General features: G+C 41.1%; 1 long non-coding RNA gene across 1 annotated transcript in view; it reads right to left on the bottom strand.

The window, feature by feature from the left end:
* Positions 1-15846, bottom strand: part of LOC109027633 (uncharacterized) — a 166031-nt gene that overhangs the window by 93244 nt on the left and 56941 nt on the right. The window contains exon 4 of the long non-coding RNA XR_008674128.2: positions 716-870. This is a non-coding gene — a long non-coding RNA (uncharacterized lncRNA). The remainder of the gene's footprint in view (positions 1-715; positions 871-15846) is intronic.

Below are 15846 nucleotides of genomic sequence, written 5' to 3'. Positions count from 1 at the left end.
TACATAAGAATATGCTAGGCTTTGTGGCAGCTGAGACAGAGAGAGAAGGTAATAATGCCTAGAATGTTTGTTATGCTGTACAACTTACAAAGACTTTTCACATCAATTACTTTTTCACAACCAAAGTGAATATTCAGTCCATTTGCACAGGACAGGCATCCCAGGTATGTACAGCCATCGACTATTCTGACTGGCCAGTGTCCTTGTGAACCAGGTATTAAACACAGCATTTTTAAAGACCACCTGTACCCACAGCAATGTGGTAAGGTCACATTTATATTCGCAAAGTATCTAGCCTGTGACCACTTTCTCCTGAGTGGTACTGCCAGGATTAGAACACTCAAGGAGCTCACACTAGAGTTAGAAGAGGAAGATATAAAAAGATCTGAAATAACTTCAGGGTGACATGAAAATGAGGGCTTGAAAGCGTGAGCCAGAGGTAAAATAAAAAATAAGGAAAAGATTGCTGGGTACTCAAGGCAAACTTGGTAAAGAATAGCATTTTGTGCTGGGAGTTTGACAGTTGACACAGCCTTGAAGGAAATTAGAGATTTGGACAGGGCTTCTGTCATGGTTGTTATGAGAAGAAGCTCTAGAGACAAAATTTCTGGGTTCAAAATACAGCTTTCCATGTATCAAATGTAGATGATGATAATCACAGTATCTACTCAAGGGTTTCTGAAGATTAAGAGACAATCTAGGTAAAGTGACTTACACAGAATGTGCTCCACAAATGGTCAGCGTTATTATCTCATTTCCCTTTGTAAATGGCAAATGGTATAGAGCTTCAGCAGAGGCTCTTCAGTGCCACCGGAAACATCTAGGATTCTGAGCTGCAAGCAACAGAAGTCACCTCTGGCTGATGATGATCTGTGAATAGTTAAAAAGAGAAGACTTTTATTGAAAGGAAATTCACAGAATCACCAGAAAGGCCAAAGAACCAGACCAGAAAAAGGACAGGAACTGGATGGGTGCGGTAGCTCACGCCTGTAATCCCAGCACTTTGGGAGGCCGAGGAGGGTGAATCACAAGGTCAGGAGATCGAGACCATCCAGGCTAACATGGTGAAACCCCATCTCTACTAAAAAAAATTCAAAAAATTAGCTGGGCATGGTGACAAGCACCTGTGGTCCCAGCTACTCAGGAGGCTGAGGCAGGAGAATGATGTGAACCCGGGAGGCAGAGCTTGCAGTGAGCCAAGATCACGCCACTGCACTCCACTCCAGCCTGGGCAACGGAGCGAGACTCCGTCTCAAAAAACAAAACAAAACAAAAAAAAGGACAGGAACCAGGGACCAGGGTAGGTAGGCTACCAAGATCACAAACCAATCATGCTGAAGAGCCACCAGGCAACAGTGCTGCTGCTGGAGCTGGACAGAGCTCCACAGCAGCACGGACAAACAGCAGGCACTGCTCTCCCACCATCACAGGCACTGGCTTGTATATCCCCTACAATGTCTCTGTTATTTTGGGTTTTCTGTTACATGCAGCCAAACTCATACTCTATCAAACATTACTAAGAAAATTTGAAAACTTGAAATTCAGCCACTTTTCTCATCATCTTAGATTCCTGCCCCCTGGAAAGGTAGGAAATTGTATCTGTGTGGCGGGACTTTGGCAATGTCTATGTGGACCTTTCTCTCCTGCCTCAAACCCTCATCCACCCACTGTCCCAAAGACTCCTGAAGGCCTCAATTCCTGCTGAAATATCCATATCCCTCTGAGGGGTAGCACTTTATGTTGTTGTAAGTTTTTGAATTTGTGAAAGACAGAATTAAGAATGTTCTGTTAAAAAGACAAGAAAGAATTTAGAAATAAAATACGGCATCGCCGCATATACATAAGCCTCACACATTTGCCTAAAATTGGCCTGCATATGACTAGATCCAAATAGAATACTACCATCATGACCCCCTCCTTATTGTGAATACCAATGTAAATTTTAATACACTTATGATGTTTGGGGCAGGTCTAACCACCTTTGATCCCAGGCAGAACTCCAACTCTCTAGGAAAGAGAGTCACCTGCATTATCAAGTGAGCACCATGATGTTCTTGAGCCCCATGAAAGGAGCAGGGCAGGGGAAGTTTTCCTTGGGAGAAGGAAAGTAGTCCTCCTCCTCCTCCTGTTCCTCCTCCTCCTCCTCACTGTCCCACATATCAGACTCTAACAGATAACACTGAGTCTTTCCCTGCCTTGTCCTTGACTTAGCAGACACTTTGATTTATCTAGCAGTCGCTTTTCTTTCCACTTTAGGATCTTGTCAATTTTACAGTTTTCAGTTGGCTCAGCCTACCTGTAAGTGAAGGAATCTATACGTGCTTTCTGTCTTCATAGCTTTGGGGAAATGTTTTAAGTGGTATTTGGTGATTGAAAGCAAGACATAATCACCCCATGATATGGTTAGTCTTTGTAGTCCCCACCCAAATCTCATCTTAAATTGCAATCCCCGTAATCCCCACAGGTCAAGGGAGAGACCAGGTGGAGGTTATTGAATGATGGGGGTGGTTTCCCCCATGCTGCTCTCATGATAGGGAATTCTCACAAGTTCTAATGGTTTTATAAGGGGTTCTTCTCCCTTTTCTTGGCACTTCTCCTTCCTGCCACCTTGTGAAGAAGGTGCCTTGCTTCCACTTTGTCTTCAGCCATGACTGTAAGTTTTCTGAGGCCTCCCAAGCCATCCTGAACTATGAGTCAATTTAAACCCCTCTCCTTTACAAATTACCCAGTCTCAGTCTTGGGCAGTTCTTTATAGCAGCGTGAAAATGGACTGATATACCCCATAATGAAGAAACTGATGAAGGCCCCTCTAACAGTTTTTATATCACTGTTAAACCACACAGTCTCACTCTATGTTTTAGAGAGAAATGGCCAACATCATAATTATCAACAGCATAACTCTCCATACCATACCACCACGATGCCATCATGTTCTTTAAACCTCCCACTTAGTGGAAGATGGGTGTGACTAAATTGTCAATCCTGTGGGGTCTCTGGAGAGGGCCAATAAGTGGCATCCCTCTTTGCCTGCAATTGACAAATAAAGTAAAACAGTGGCAGACGGAAGCCAAAATAAAATCTTTATTACAATAAAGACCAAGCGGAAGGATACTATTTAGTATTTGCTCAAAGGAGGTCCAAGTCACATAAAAACAAACTGCCAGTCAACAGGTTTGTTTAAATACCAGGGTTTTTTTTAATTCCCTTTTAAATAAAGAGCAAATGAGGATAGAAAAGAAACAAGATGGTTCTTTTGTTATTTTAATAGTTCTTGGGTTTTGCCTTGTGTAATTTTTTTTTCTGTCCCCCTCAGACCCTCCTCCACCCAATGTACCAGGCCTGAAAGATCACAAGGCAAGTGTTAATTCATATCCATGATCTGTAGGTATATGGAGAAAAATTTTTAAATGTACTTTTTTGTTCTTGCTTTTCATTTGGATTCCTCCTGTCAAGGTGCCCAGAATAATGCTTCTGGAACAGATGGAGAAGGCATATGAAGCCATGCTGGGAAGTCATGCTTCCAGAAATGGTGTTCATGTCAGCCGTGTTCTCCAACAGCAAGAACCAGAAGCGCCTACCACACCATCCTCTGGGCCCCGCACATGTGACCACCAGGACCTTTAACATGTGGCTCTTCCTAATATGTATTAGAAATATTACATATTTGTTAATTTGGTGCCCACTTGTAGAGACCCCATATTTTTCACCTTAAGGCCAACATGAACTAAGAGCTCAAGGAAGCGTTGTGGTGACCTAGCAACAGGAGTGAAGGTACATTCTCTACTTTGGCATGATGCTTGTGTTGGAAAGGATCCTGAGAGCAGTTAGGAGGACAGTAGCCACAGCTGCAGCCAAGACGAACAGGGTCACCCCAGAGGAGCAAAACACTATAGATAGCCCAGAGGGACAGCTGCTCAAGAAGAGCACTTGGCAGGCATCTGTAGGACATAAGGATATGGCGGGAAACACTGAGACTCCAAGGATACTCTTGTGGTGTCAGAGATTACTGTCTTATTATGGATAGTGTGGTTGGTATTCCTCAATTTTACCTCCAGACTAACAGGACCTGGGGGGAAATGGTCAACATCATAATTACCAACAGCATAACTCTCCATGCCATACCACCACGATACCACCATCTTCTTTAAACCTCTCACTTAGTGGAAGATGGGTGTGACTAAATTGTTGATCCTGTAGGGGGTCTCTGGAGGGGGCTAATAAGTGGCATCCCTCTTTGCCTGCAATTGATAAATAAAGCAAAGGAGTGGCAGATGGAAGGCAAAATAAAATCTTTATTACAATAAAGACCAAGCAGAAGGATACTGTTTAGTATGAGAGCCGCAGAATTAGGAGAATTGCTCTTTTAGATACTGGCCATGTTGAACTGGGGGAGGGAGTCTGCTCACTGTAGATAGGAAGAGAACTCCTGCTTCTTGCAGGCGGCTGTTTCCCCAGAAGGAAAAGAGAGGGTTGGGTCAAACATGTTCCATTTATTTTTCCTAACTGTGTCAATCAGGCAAGTCACTTTACCCCCTCTGGAGGAAGTGAGTAAAGAGATGAAGAGGGTCCCAAATGCCACACCTTCAACATGGTAAGAAACATCAGGAATGGAGAACAAGCACCTCTGTATCATTGCAAAGGTGAAGAAACCAACAGAGAGAAGTTAAGAGATTTCCCTCATGATACCCGATTAGTAAAAGTGATGCCAAGCCCAATGACACTGTGTCATCCACGTATATGGACTCATCTACATATATGGACTCTCAGGGCAGGAGGGCTCCATCATACCTGTGGTCCTCAGCCATTTCCTAACCTTCCCCATTTGCCATATCCTCACTTCACTTGGCTTCTCAATTTTCACTAGCCTGCAACACTCTCCTAAGTTGATGTCTAAAGCTAACTGATTACCATGACACAATGCCATCACTGAAGACCCATGTCAATGAAGTCAACTCCAAATTCTTCACAGCTCAGCTTATTTGGAAAGGATGTTTGGGGGAACCTGGCAGGTGGTTTGAAATGCAATTTATCCTTCCACTAGATGTCTAGGTTTTATTCTTAAGTCATCAAAGACCAATATACGTATTCTCTTTTTGTCTTGGCCTCATATACAGTTGATGCTAAAGACAAAATTACAGAATAAAATTATCTAATGTATTTATTGAAGGGATATTGTTGAGAATATTGTCCATGTTGTTATTCAGTCCACTGAAATCAACATACATGTATACACGTACATACACAAACGCAGGCACATACACCTTTTCGCCCTAAGAATTGTGTTTGTTTGTTTTTTTGATTAGGATACATTTTGCTTAAGGTCAGTATATTTAATTTTGTTGTAAACATGTCAATAAATTCTGTTTCCCTTTTTGATTTGGGCATCGGAAAACTCAAAACCAAATTTGTGATTCAATGTCAGTTAAACAGTAAAAGACGCTAAAGCCTGTGTATCTGCAAATTCTCCCTCTTTTGCAGTTCTCTCTCTTACCACATCCTCACTCTGTAACAAACATCGTCTTTGCCCTCTGTCCTATTTTTACTCTGAAGACTACAATATTTGTTTTCTATTTTATAGTAGGCTATATATTCTTGCAAGAAATCATAAATTCCATGAAAAGACAAAGAAACAAATCCTCTATTTTCTTTCATTGTCTTCAAAAAACTAATTTTAAAATTTTAGAAAAACACTCACTAAATACCTATTACCTGGGCTTTACATTTTAGAATCAATACATAAAATTTAATTTTATATAAATTTTCAAATATTTAATAAGTTTTCTCTTCCATCTCAAATCAAATGTATTACAACTAGAATAGATTTTCTTTTTAAGTTAAGGTTGTTGACTCATAAATTATTACATTCTATTTTTTAACACAGTAATTATTGAAACTTATTTTCTTTTATCACTAAGCTAATTCACAGTGTTAAGCATTCACAGAATGAAGCATTTGACCCAGGTTAATTCTGTTTTATTTCTATAAACATATTCTAGATACAAAATCAAAATCATTAAATACTTTACTTTGCCACTTTATATGTCATGTAAAAATTATTGGCAGTTAGTAAATTTTGACAAAAGATTCTCACTAAACACATCTTCCAGAGGCTTTGTCTGTTGGCATCTGCAGCTACATTTAATCTCTTTCATATCCCCTTGCCTCTTGAAAATGGAAAGGATTTTTTTGGTTCTTGTTTTGGTTAGTGTTTTCCCCCAGAAATATCAACTGTTGCTGTCATTCTTACCAAAGGAGGTTATCTCATTGTTGGTTCACATAAGCCAAGCTTATTTCTTGCAAAATATTTTTTAATAATCCAAAGTCCAACCACTAGACCAGTTGTCACCAGTTTGGCCTTTAAGATTAAAAGTATAAAAGTGACAGAAAATGAGGCCATTAATTTTATTTCCTGTGTTTACTTATTCTACTCTTAGGTACACAGTGAAGAGAAACTGTTGAAGTCTTTTTAAAATTTTGGATTTTTTTCAACGTCAAATCAGGTAACATTTATTTTCTAAAAAATAAAATTAGACACTTAGCCCTTATAGTCATACAGATTAAGTCAAACACTTGACATTTATTAATTCATTTCTTCATTCATTCATTGAATAAATATTTACTTGGTACCCACTCTGTGCTGGACATCGTCCTCTGAGGAATTAGGGGAAGAGCAAAGCCATACTGTGGGGGAGGCCAGATAAGCAGAAGCCAAAAGTCATTGCCCTTGGGGAGCCAACAGGCTGCTTTAGAAAACACAGAACATCAGGGTCTAGCATACAGCAGGTGCTACATAGATGCAAGTTGTATTTAACTGTACCTACCAAAATGATTTCAGGGCTCTAATTCAACAACGTATCAACTCCTGTCCACATGAGTCCAGATCAATCTAAGAGCTGTGTGCGTTTCTCAGAAAGCAAGCCATTAGACCCTGCTAATTTAAATACATCCATTTTATCTCAAATTTTCAGCAAGTAGTCACCTCCTGTTTTTCTCCCCTAAGAGTGTGAAGTACTTTAAGCATGCAGGCTCTGGAGTTACACTATATAGATTTTTGTAAAAATTAAGTTATAACTTACATATAATAAAATGCATAGACCATAAGATCTTGAATGTTCACTTCAGTGCATTTTAGCAATTGTATATGCCCATATAACCACCACTTAAACAAGATGTAGACCATTTTTATCACCCCAGAAATATTCCTCATGACCCTTGCCAGGTAACTGCTTTCTGATTTTTATTACTATAGATTATTTTTGCGTGTTCTAGAAATTCATGTAAATGGAATCCTATAGCACATATTCTTCTTTTACACCTGTCTTCTTTCACTCAAGTGGTGTTTTTCAGATGATGTTGCATTTGTCAGTGGTTTCTTCCTTTCTATTACTGAATAGTGCTGCATTGTACAGATAGAACATCGTTTTGTTGATCCACTTCCTTGTTAGTGGAAATTTGGGTTGTTTTCAATTTGGGGCTATTATGACTAAGACTGTTATAAGCATTTGTGTACAAGTCATATTGTGTAGAGGTTTTCATTTTTCTTGGGTAAATACCCAAAATTTGCTATTGCTGGGTCATAGAGTAGACATATGTTCAACTTTTTAAACTACTGAACAGTTTTTCTAAATGGTACCTATAATAGGTGCCATTTTACACTACCTACCAACAAACAATATACCAAAGTTCTTGTTGCTCCACATCCTCACATTTTGTATTGAGAGTCTTTTTTTTTTTTTTTGATGGAGTCTTACTCTTGTTGCCCAGACTAGAGTGCAGTGGCATGATTTCTGCTCACTGCAACCTCCACCTCCTGGGTTCAAGCAATTCTCCTGCCTCAGCCTCCCAAGTAGCTGGGATTACAGGCGCCTGCCACCATGCCCAGCTAATTTTTGTATTTTTAGTAGAGTCGAGGTTTCACCATGTTGGCCAGGCTGGTCTTGAACTTCTGACCTCAGGTGATCCACCTGCCTCGTCCTCCCAAAGTGCTGGGATTACAGACATGAGCCACCGTGCACAGCCAAGAGTCCTTTTTATTTTAGCCGTTATCATGTGTGTGAAATGGTAGCTGACTGCAGGGAAATTTGCATTTCCCTTGTGACTAACAACTTTTCATCTGCTTCTTGCTATTTGTACATATTCTTTCGTGAAATGTCTTTTCAAGACTTTTGCTCATATTTTGTCTTATTGTCATTGATTTGCAGGAGTTCTTTATATATTATGCTTATGAGCCCTTTGTCATATATATGTATTGCATTTTGTTTTCTCAGTCTGTGGTTTGACTATTCATTTTCTTAATGATAGAGCAATACTTACCGGTCCCTTCTCCCACTTAAATTTCTCTGGAGAAGGATGTAGAAGTGCAATCCTTTTAAAATCACTAATCATCAATCCTCTCCTTTCATCATACAAAGAAAGGCATTTCTCAAACTCTTCCTCTATCCACTCTCTACTCCTTTGCCTATGCTCTTTGCTGAATTTAGTGTGCCCTTAAAACTCTTCTATATTGCCCTCATCTGAATTAATTGCCTCATTCTCTAAACACACATAGCACATCTGTCTTCAATCAGACTTCTTCTTGAGCTTGGGTACAATCACATATCTAACCATGTGTACTTAGTGTGTTCAACTGGACATTCCCCTCAAATAATCAGCCTCCAAATGGAAATCTTGATTCCACCCCCTACAAAGATATTCTCTCTGTAGGCTTCCCATCATGATAAGCGGCACCACCATATAACAGCGTGATAAGTGGCACCACCATTTACCAGAACCAGGTGCTACATAGATTTCTTAATCCAGAAACTTGAGTATTATTTGACTTTCATATTCAATTTTTCAGAAAGGGCCACTGATCTTACTACCCTCCCTCCCTGCAACCCAGGACCTTGAATGCATCCTCTTATCTCCATTCTACTGCCACACCTTAGTCCAATTACCATCACTTCTCATCTAGATTCCCATTTTGGCTTTGTCATCTTTCTCCCCACTACATTCCAGCTATGTAGTCCTTCATATAGTTTCTAGAACGTGCCAAGATTTCTCTTCTCAGATCTTTGCATTTGAAATTCCCTTTGCTTATAATGCTCTTGCCTAGCTCTTCATATATCTGGCTTGAGGGCATCTCTTAAGAGAGGACTTCGACTTCACCAATCTGAAACAGCACCATGTCACCCCCCACCCACCCCACCAACCCTTAGACTTTCTAGCACACCAATTTCTTTATTACCTTCTTAGGATTTATCCCAAACTGTGATCTTATTTTCCTTGTTGCTCTCTCCCAGTAAGTTGTAAGTTCTGAGAGGGTGGACACACATCTTTCTTGTTCACCAGTATACCTCCAGGATCCAGCAAAGTGCCTTGCACATAATAGGTACTTACTGATCATCAGCATGTGTAGAAGGAAGGAATGTTACCCTTACAAATTTAAATCTAGGGTCATGTCTTTTTCATTTTCTATTCATCCCAATACAGTTCTTTGCAAATACTAGTATAAATGTCTTCTCAGGTGAATTGCACTGACTTCCCTGAATGCTTTGCAATTTGCAATCTGCCTTACCTTTCTCAAATCAGCTTTTCTGATCTCACTACATATATTCTCCAATCTTTTCCTCCCATAGCTCATCTATATCCTAGGCCCAATGCCAAATGTGTTGTTTCTCTTAGAGATTTGTACACTGCATATATAGAGCCGCATCTATAAGATACCAAATAATAGGGCAAGTAATTATAGGTGCATTCAGGCATTTTAGGGAAGAAAAGCCAGCAGCTTAACAGAGCTGGCTAATCAGCTCCATCAGACAATAGATCAGGTAGACATGTCCAGACACAAACCCCTTGCTGCTTCCTGTACCTTCTTCTGCCTGGTATCACTCTCCCCTCTTTGAGAGTGTTTGAGTCGGATCCTCTCAGCCAAGTGGCAGATGGAGAAGTTGTTTGCAATAGAGATGAGAATATTTTATCAGACTTCCTACAAATGGGGTCCGCTGAATTTTAATCTGCCAGCAAAGCACTAACGAAAAGAGGAGGAAAAGTCTCAACAGGACATCCTGTAAGGTCTCCTCAGGAATCAGTGTGTTTTTGGTCAACAGTCAGTTGATAGATGATAAACTTCCAAGGGCAACTCAGAGAGCCCTGAAACAGATACTTCCCTGGTCTCTCCAGGCGTCCTGTGAAGGCCACAGGGCAGAAGGGAACCTGGGTCAGGAGTCAGGAAGTCTGTATTCCAGACCTGGCTCTGGCCCTGACTCCCTAGGTCACCGCCTGTTGGTGATGTCACTTTCCAGTCTCTCGGTTACTCCATCTGTACAATGGAAAGAATATATACTATTCTTAGCAACTGAGTGTGAAGATGCTTTAGAAATGAATATGCCATCCAGAGATGAAACAAAAATTGTTTGTAAAACAGGTATCTTTTGTTCTTTTCTCACTCAGACAACTCCCCAACAAGCTCTAGATTATAATAGCCACTGATATTTATTGAGCAGTTACTATATGCCAGGTATGTGCAGAGCAAATATATGTACACAAAGTAAACTCTGTTGCACATTGCATGAATTATCTCCTTTAACTGTTATTAAACCCCAGGCAGAGAGATAATAAAAAGGGTACTAAGATATCTGGAAATCAGCATGTCTTAGTAACAGATAGGCAAAAGTTTTCCTATTTAAGTGTTGCCTAGGGGCTGACCAGCAGATGCCTCTGGAAACCAAGGGTCATGGCAGGAAGGGTCATATGCCTCAGGAAATCTTCACAGGCAGATTGAAATAGGGAGCCACGCAGCCACGCTCAGAAGCACATTGCTGCCACCTCGGAAGCACTTCTCCCTCACTTCCTCCATCCCAAATACTATACACATACACACACACACACACACACACACACACACACACACACACACACAAATACATACACAAACAATAAGTCCAAATTTCTTGAGTCCTGACTATGTGCCAGAGATTGTGCCAAGTGTTTTTACACATATTATCTCAATTACTAATCACATCAACCCATGGAATAGATACTATTTTTAGCCCCCAGATGATGAATTGGAGACAGAATAACTTGCCCAGGATCAGATGTAAGTGGTAGAATCAGAATTTGAGCCCAACCTCACATATACACCATGGAATACTATGCATCCATAAAAAAGAATGAGTTCATGTCCTTTGCAGGGACATGGGTGAAGCTGGAAGCCGTCATTCTTACCAAACTAACACAGGAACAGCAAACAAAACACTGCATGTTCTCACTCAGAAATAGGAGTTGAACAATGAGAACACATGGACACAAGGAGGAGAGCATCACACCCGGGGCCTATCAGGGGGTGGGAGGCAAGGGGAGGGAGAGCATTAGGAAAACACCTAATGCATGCAGGGCTTAAAACCTAGATGACGGGTTGATAGGTGCAGCAAACCACCATGGCACGTGTATCCCTATGTCACAAATCTGCACATTGTGCACATGTATCCCAGAACTTAAAGTCATGTATCCCTATGTCACAAATCTGCACATTCTGCACATGTATCCCAGAACTTAAAGTCATGTATCCCTATGTCACAAATCTGCACATTCTGCACATGTATCCCAGAACTTAAAGTCAAGTATCCCTATGTCACAAATCTGCACATTCTGCACCTGTATCCCAGAACTTAAAGTCATGCATCCCTATGTCACAAATCTGCACATTCTGCACATGTATCCCAGAACTTAAAGTAAAATAAAAAATGATGTGGCCTTTAAAAAGAAAAAGAATTTGAGCCCAATCTTTCTGAAATCCAGAACCCGCTTTTCTACCCTCTACACTGCTTCTCGGTGACTTTTCTTCCCATTTTAATACTTCTGAATTTTTATGACTGGTGTGCACACTTAATATAGTAGCAGAGGTTTGGTTTTTTATTTTTCTAATCCTCAGAAAACAAATGGCTGTAGTAAAGCGATGGTAACTAAGAATGGAGAAAATAGACCTGGGAATATATGCACCGCAGAGTAGAAGGGGCACAGGACCGGGAGGCAGAAAATCTGGTTCTCATTTAGGCTCTGCCAGTAGCAGCCATGTGACCTGAGACAAGCCTCTTGGCCTCCCTGAGCCTGTATCTCCTGACTTAAAATAAAATGCAGAAATTGAGCTAAATGACATTACGATTTCATGCTCCTTCTAAATCGCCATATGGAATCAAATGCAAGTGAGCTCATATACATTTATTCTCCTACCAGGAGCTTGGTTTGTGCCTCAGTGGCTCAGGGGTTTAATCCTCATTCACCACATTAGAGACTAAAGGAGTTTCAATGCAAGATCTCTGCCCCAACTGTGCTGAACATTCCTCTCCATCCCAGGCCCTTTCTGTAGCTCTCTGAAAACACAGGCCGGATCCAAGGCGCCTGTTCCAGCATCACTTCTGTTTACCCCACCATCAGGATGGTGTCATTTAGCCAGAGCCATCATTCATAGTCACACCAAATGGCCCATGGAAGAAAAGTTGGTTACACTCGAAGAACAGATGACAAGTGACAGGCTCCGCTCCTGATTTTCCACAATAACAGAAGAGACCAGCAACTGCCATGGTGGTCCAACACCCGAACAAACTACTCTCTTCCAAGCAGACACGGCCTGCCCATATCTACTTCTCTACAGGGATTAAAGAGCAGTCCCTTGTCCCTAGTGAAGCTCTGCATTTCTGTCTTTCCATATATATCAACTGGGGAGCCATATACAGGTAGCCCCACTAACCTGAGTTCTGCTGCCAAATGACTTTTATTTTGCAAATAAAAATAAGTCCCTTCAATTTTTAAGAGATTGTAACCGTTCTTATTCCCCAAAAATGGCAAGAATGTGAGGTAACACCTACATTAATTGGCTTGATTTAGCCATTTCACAATATATGCATATATCAGAACCTTATATTGTATGTCATAAATATATACAATTTTTCTTTGTCAATTAAAAATTTGAAATATTTTAAAAATTAAATATATTACTTAACTTCTCTGTGTACCCAATGCTGCCATGGTGAGCACACGTGACACAGAGCGGTGGCGAGAAAGGGCTAGTGACCGAGAATGCAAGGGAGAAAAGGACTCTGGAAGACCTCAGCCAAAAGGAGCAATGGGAGACAGTTAAACGCACCTTGCCAATCGCCAGGCAGGTCCACGTCTGCGCCTCTTTATGTTGACGAAGGAAAGGCAAAAGGAGACTTTCCCAAAAAATAACTGGACGTTTGTCTGCTGCCTATGGGATCCACAGAAGTTCCAGGAGTTCCAGCAATCAATCGAAACAGAATTATGAAAATGTTTCCAACCTGCTCTGGGGCAGCTATTAGATTCTAATTTAAAAGCTACTAGAAAGGCCAGGTTCAGTATGTACTCATTTAAGTCTTTTATTTAGCATTTATTAAGTTGAACCATGTAAATGGCTGATATTTGCAGATTTGTGACTTACAAAAGTGGAAAAGCCACATGGTTCAACCAGATCCTTTGTGCAAGCCACTGTCCTGGGTATTGAAGATATAAAGATAAGAAACAGTCTGTCTTCCAAGGGCTAGCAAGAGAGAATCCCATAAAGAATTAGTTGCAAATTGGGTGTTTTGGTGCTATGGAAAAGATGTACAGACAAAAGAAGGGGGTAAACGTTCAGAAATTCAGTGTTCTGAAGTAGAAGTTTGCTTCTTTCATTAGGATAAGCCCAGATCTCCTAATCTGGAAATCTGGTGGAAAATGCACTAAGCCCCTCTTCTTGCCATCTCAGCATCTGTAGAACGACCAGTGAGCCCAGAATCTCAAAGCAAGCATAAGAGCAGGGTTAGTTCCGAACCTGCCAACCTTGACTGAATCTCTTTAGCATTTGTTATTTTTATGGGTCCCTGAATTCTTCCCTAGAATATTAATTGTCTTCAATTCTTTAAGTATATATTAGTTATTACATATTTTTGATTAATATTTGATGGCCGCTTAGGCTGCCAAGAGCTCTCATAAATTTCCCAAGTGGATATCTGACACTAGGTAAGTGTGGGAGACCCCTTATGCAGAGCAAAGACATCAATCATTTTAAGCCTCTGACTCCACACCTTAATACCCAAAGATATATTGCTAAGAAGCCCATAACAAGTCATTAAAAATGAATGTCTTGTGGCAGTTTTCATGCCTGCAGAATTCAGTGAGAGAGGAAAGGGAACCTGAAATGTTGCAGAGGCCAGATAGCTCAGTAATATTTGTTTGGACATTTTTTAAAAGATTCCCCCATTTCTCACTCCAGAACCAGCTACGTAATTTGTGGGGCCCCAGTGCAAAGTGAAAATGCAGGATACCTTGGTCAAAACTTATTAAGTATTTGGAGACAGCAACAGCAGAGCATTAAACCAAGCATGGAGCCCTCCTAAGCGTGGGGCCCATGCTTAGCATGTGTAACTGTATGGGTTGCACACCAATGAAGCCAAGACCCTGCCTCTCTCTGCCCTCCCAAGGACCCTCCTTTCCCTCTCATCTCCCTCTGCCTGAAACTTAGTCCCTATCTATAAATGTTTAAAAAAAAAAAAAAAACACCAGCAACAATAATATAATATTTAATGAGATACTACGAGGGGCACTCTATTTTCATTAACTCGTGGAATCAAGGGAGGGTTCATATCACGAATCCTGTAAGTACTATTGTTACCCCCATTCTACAGAGAGTTAATTTCATGTGTCAATTTGACTTGGCTATGGGGAGCCCAGACAAGTCTCGCAGCATCTGAGCAAGAAGCAGAGCTCAAAATCAAACCCAGAACTTTCCACTGCATCACACATCCCATGAAATGACCCAGGGCCATAAATGGAAACAGAGCCTGGAGCTGATCTGATCTGTACTCTTTGAATGTGTCCTGAAGCCACCGGCTAACTTCATCGAATACGTTAGTCTTTGTTCATTGTTTACTGATATTCCGATCAAGTCGAGAAATTTAAAGTGAATAAACCCACCTCCATAAAGGGAGTTGATAATGGCTGTGATTCCAGTTTCCCTCTTCTCCTAGATTCCCAGGGCCCATTAAGATTCTTAGGGCTGCACAGGGGACTTTTCTTCTTGTTTCCCTGTCTCTGGCCCCTCTGCCTTCTAATCAGCCCTACGGAACACCATCAATCTGTTTATTGAGCTCTCCAGCACAGAAAACTTTACCTGCACTGAAAATGTAGTCCAGAGTTTCACCAATCTTACAATTAATAAACTATAGTGTAACTTCAATCCTTCCTGCTGTGGTCTAAGACTCTATTTCCCAGGGCTCTGGTCTAATCACAAATACAACCTTAGAACCATGGAAATACAGCCCAATGCAACAACGACAGTGACTGAGAATTTCTTCTCTGCCATGACAAATCCTTCTACACTTCCTACACAGCTTCACCCCCTTCCCAAACTGTGCATTCTTCCAGCTCCTCTGACTTTCTCATTTACTTCTCTATACTTCGTTCCGTGTTAATTATTTGACCACTAGTTTTAGAACAGGGGCGATTTTACTCCTTCCCTCCTCAGGGACATTTGGCAATGTCCAAAGACTGTTTGGATGGTCCCAGCTGCAGGGGTGCCACTGGCATCTAGTGGAGAGAGGTCAGGGATGCTGCTGAACCTCCTGCAATGCCCAGGACAGCCCCCAATGACAAAGAACGAGCCAGCCTAAATGCTAAGTGTCAGTCATGCCACAGTTGAGAAACTCTGATTTAGACTCAGGGTGGCAAGTTTCTGCCACAAGTGCTCTTCCTCCCTAGTCTCCCTGTGTCCTTTGCTGTCACATCTAGTTGATCAGGGCATTCATGCCCTCTGAGCCTGGTTCTGAAGTTAGAATCCTCCGAACACAGAGCTCCAGGCAGCCTTTAATGAGT

The sequence above is a fragment of the Gorilla gorilla genome, chromosome 1 (genome assembly GCF_029281585.2).
Source record: "Gorilla gorilla gorilla isolate KB3781 chromosome 1, NHGRI_mGorGor1-v2.1_pri, whole genome shotgun sequence".
NCBI lineage: Eukaryota > Metazoa > Chordata > Mammalia > Primates > Hominidae > Gorilla > Gorilla gorilla.
This window is presented reverse-complemented; position numbering and strand designations above follow the sequence as displayed.